The following is a 4,234-nucleotide window of genomic DNA, read 5'->3' on the forward strand; positions in this document are numbered from 1 at the left end:
TTCATGACCGTCCACAGGAGACCTGCCTTTCCCTCTGTACCTATTAATTTGCTTTGAACTGCAATAAACAGAAAACCCAATTCAAAATGGCTTAAATAGTAAGGAAATGTATTGTCTCACAGAAACAGGAAATCCAAATGTAAGGCGGGTTTCAAGGTTATATGATCTAGTCGGCTACCTATGTCATCTATAATCCAGGTTCTTTTCTATTCATTCTGCCACCCAGGTCGGCTTCATCCTAAGGCTGATTCTCCCTGAGTATGAAATGTGGGCTATAAGTTTCCTCACCGACATTGTCAAAAGAGAAATGTTCCTCCAAAAGTTCCAGAAAGCTTTACCTCATGGTAGCGCTGACCCGAACTAGGTCACACGATTCCTAAACGAATCCCTTATTCTAACTAGTTTTGGCCTAGTGCTACTTCTGGTCATTAGCAAGGAGTACAGGACTATCACGATTGGTTTAGACTGCTGAGGACAAACCCTGGAGGGAAGCCAGATATGTGGGTGGTGGAGGGGAAGAAGGGGGATGGGAAAAAGAGAAAGTGAGAATAATTCCTAAATTTTGGCTCAAGTTAATGGGTAGATACCGAAACCATGTGGGAAATCTTTGAGGAAAAGCAGGGTGGAGGTGGGGGTGGGCATCAGGAGCATCGTGTTAAACATGCTGGTTTTGAAATGACTATTAGAATCCAAACCAAGGTGCCAAGTAATCCACGAGCTATGTGGATTCGGAGCTCAAGGAAAGGGTCGGAGCCGGAGTTATAACTTTGAGAGTAATCAGCATATATACTAGATTTTAAAGCTATAGGAACAGATGAAATCGATTAAAGAAAAGACATGTAGAGAAAAAGAGATGAGAATCCAAGGCAAAGGGCTGGGGCACTCCAACATCTGCAGGTAAAGCAGAGGAGAAGCCAGGAAAGGGACCGAGACGCAACAATCGGTAAAGCAGGAAGAAAACCAGAAACACGCACTGTCCTAGAAATCAAGAGAAGCAAGTGTTTCTTGATAGAGAGAACTCGATTATGTCCTATGTTGGGAGACTGAATAAGAAAGGGACAAGAGGCGAGCACTATAGTGGCAATGTGGAATCACTGGGAACCTGGACAACTGCAGCTTCAGCAGAGTAGTGGGGAGAGAAATCTACCTGGAGTGGGTTGACGAAAAATGGAATGTGGGGACGCGAAGACACTTAATTTAGACAACACTTGTGAGAATTTTGTCTGGGAAGGGTAGCAGAGAAACGAGCAGTAACTAAAGGGGATTTCGGGGCCAACGCAGGAGTTTTTAATCAAAGAAGAAGATCCTAGAGCATATCTATAAGCTAATGGGAATGACTTAACAAGAGACAGTAGATGCAGGAGAAATAACTGCAGAGCAAAGACCTTGAGAAGTCAAAAGGAGATGGGACTCAGCACACAGGTGGAGGGGCTGGCTAAGAAACAGGGATATTTCAGGAGCAAAGGCAGAGAATGAGCACAGATGCATGTCACGTGGTTGATATGGTAAAGAAAAGGAAATGCTCACCTGATTGTTTCTATTTCTGCCATGAAGTAGGTGGCAAGAGTGTTTGGTGAGAAATGGGAAGAGGGTTTTCAAAAGAGGTGAAGGTGTAAAACAGCGATTTCAGGGGGCAGGAAAGTACATGCAGATTCTTAGTAGTCTTACATACCCACTTTAGGCTTGCGGTCATAAATTTAAGAACAGACACGGTTTTTCTGCAGTAATTGTCAGCTGTTCAGACACAGACATGCACAGAGTTGAGGTTTTTCTAAATTACCATAGAGGAGCAGCAAGGAAGTTTACAGGTAACTGCAAGGGCGTGATTACAGACTTGTACAACGTAGGCTGAATAAGGAAAGGGGAGAGGACCAGAGGGGAAGTAACAGCTAGTGAAGACACCAGTGTCCCAGTGACAGCTAGGTGTCTGCCAAAACCCATTTCCACTTCTTGCAAATACAAGAGTACCTGGCACCTGGCTGGCCAATCACTTACATTTCCCGGGCACTCTCGCTTATTACATGTGGCCATGTGTTTAAGATCTTTCCAATGCGAGTGGCAGCGACATGTGCCCTAATGGATAGGTGCCTTAAGATTAGGCAGGGCCTCCTCTACACCATTTCACTCTCTCCCCAGCTCAATCCCAGACAATGTCACAGGGGGCCAAGATGAAAGGGCCTTGGGTCCCTGAATGGCTGCGTGTGGCAGAACCACTCATTGACTATGAACATCTGCTCTGTGCTATTACCTGAGAGAGAAAAAACAACTATGTTGTTTAACCCACAGCATTGTGGGGTGCTTTAGTTACAGCAGTTTGTCATCCTAACTGATCCCGGTTGGTCAAGGGATTGGAGGCTTCCATGAGGTCAAAGATCAACTGTGGAGGTAGAAAAGTAAGGTGAAAGGCTACAAGGGGTGGTCGGATAGGGCTATATGAAATTGGGACTTCAGAGGTGGTAGTTAGAGGTGACAAAAAGATCTAAATAAAATATGACCAACAAGGTGAAAGGCTACAAGGGGTGGTCAGATAGGGCTGTATGAAATTGGGACTTCAGAGGTGGTAGTTAAGAGGTGACAAAAAGATCTAAATAAAATATGACCAAGGAACTGTGTAACTAGGGTGGAGGGAGGTGCAAATTAAGCCTCAGAACGGTTAGGAAATCAGCCCATGGTTCCACAGCTAATGAGCGAAGGGCCAGGATTCACACTGAAGCCCACATGACTTCACACTCTATGCGCTTCCCACTCTGCCAAGCCCTTAGGTACAATCGAGCAAACCCAGTACAGAGAAAAAGGTGCAGGTAAAGTGCTTCCACAAAGAAAAGTCAGTTCGGCCCCACAAACATGTGACAGCTTTGGGATCCCGATTTTGTCACGACCTACAAACAATCTGGAATGCCTCAGTGTTTCACCCACCCCAATGCCCAGTGATGTTGTCCAAGCCCTCCCATTCTCTTCTGGATTACCACCATTGGCTCATCTGGCCTCCCTACCTCTAGGCTCCACTCGCTCCAAGCCATCTTTCAGACTGCGGAAAGTTATCTCTGTGAAATTCATACTATGCCTTCCATAAAACCCTAGCACCGTGCACAAGACTTCTCTACATAACCAATCACATTTCCCCTGGCCCCCTACACAGCTGGTGCTGTAGCCGTGTTCGATTATTTGCCATTTCACAACTTGACAGACCTTTTCATGCTTCTATGCCTTTGAACATGCTGGATCTCTTCTTGAAATGTCCTCTGCCCTGATTCACACAACACGCTCCCATTTATCTAGTTCCAGTGTCCCTTCCCCAGCATGGCTTTCCTTCTCCAGCTCTCCTTCATCTCCCTCCACTGTTCCCAGATACACGGTATTAAAGCTTTTACTGTTTTGCATTATAATACTCTTTATTTGCCTATTTCTCTCCTCATCCTTAACGTTTTGACACAGCATCTACCTGACTCATAGCAGGTAGGTGCCTGAATCTCGTGAATGCTAAATGAGAACGAATTTAGCTGTTCAATATAGAAAATGATGAGATTCGCTGAATTGTTTTTGGTGGGGCTTCGCATCTCATATCATACTTCTTATGTTCCCAAGGGAAGTCAATCTGGATATAGGAGGATCCAGGATCCAGCCATCCACATCCACGGCTCTTTTCACAGCCTGTTCTGAAACCCAACATTTCAAAGCTGCCTTCAACGTCAGATGTTACTACAGAAGCTTACTACATAAATGGTGGGTACATTATGAAGATGAAACATAACAGACTGACAAGCTCTCTGGAGAAGACTAGCTGAGAATGTGACAGAAGGATGCTGGCTGGGGGCTGGCAGGTGTTTGTAGGATAGCTGTGATGGCTCAACCATCCAGGAACAACCAGTCTAATGTCTTTAGAGACACCTGGAGCTTGCCTGCTCCTCCTACCCAAATTGCAGTACGTGCTAAACAGTGTTTGTTTCTGCTAGGGCCACCTGCATGACACAGATGGGACAGATGGGAGCATGCTTCCACATGAGAACATGCAATTATGCCCAGTTCCTCCAGCGGTAACAATTACCAGGAGAAAACCCAAGGGAGGAAACAATCCTGGCCGATAACTGTCTTCCATGCTGACACACACCACTTAGTTCTCCCAAGAGCAGCTGCTAAATCCATGGCCTCTAGTCTCTTTCACAGTCCTTCCTGGAACCCACATATTCGAAAAGCAGTTGGTGAGATCAAAACATAAGGCAGTCATCAAACAGGA

This window comes from Pteropus alecto, unplaced genomic scaffold, assembly GCF_000325575.1.
Source record: "Pteropus alecto unplaced genomic scaffold, ASM32557v1 scaffold60, whole genome shotgun sequence".
In the NCBI taxonomy this organism is placed as follows: domain Eukaryota; kingdom Metazoa; phylum Chordata; class Mammalia; order Chiroptera; family Pteropodidae; genus Pteropus; species Pteropus alecto.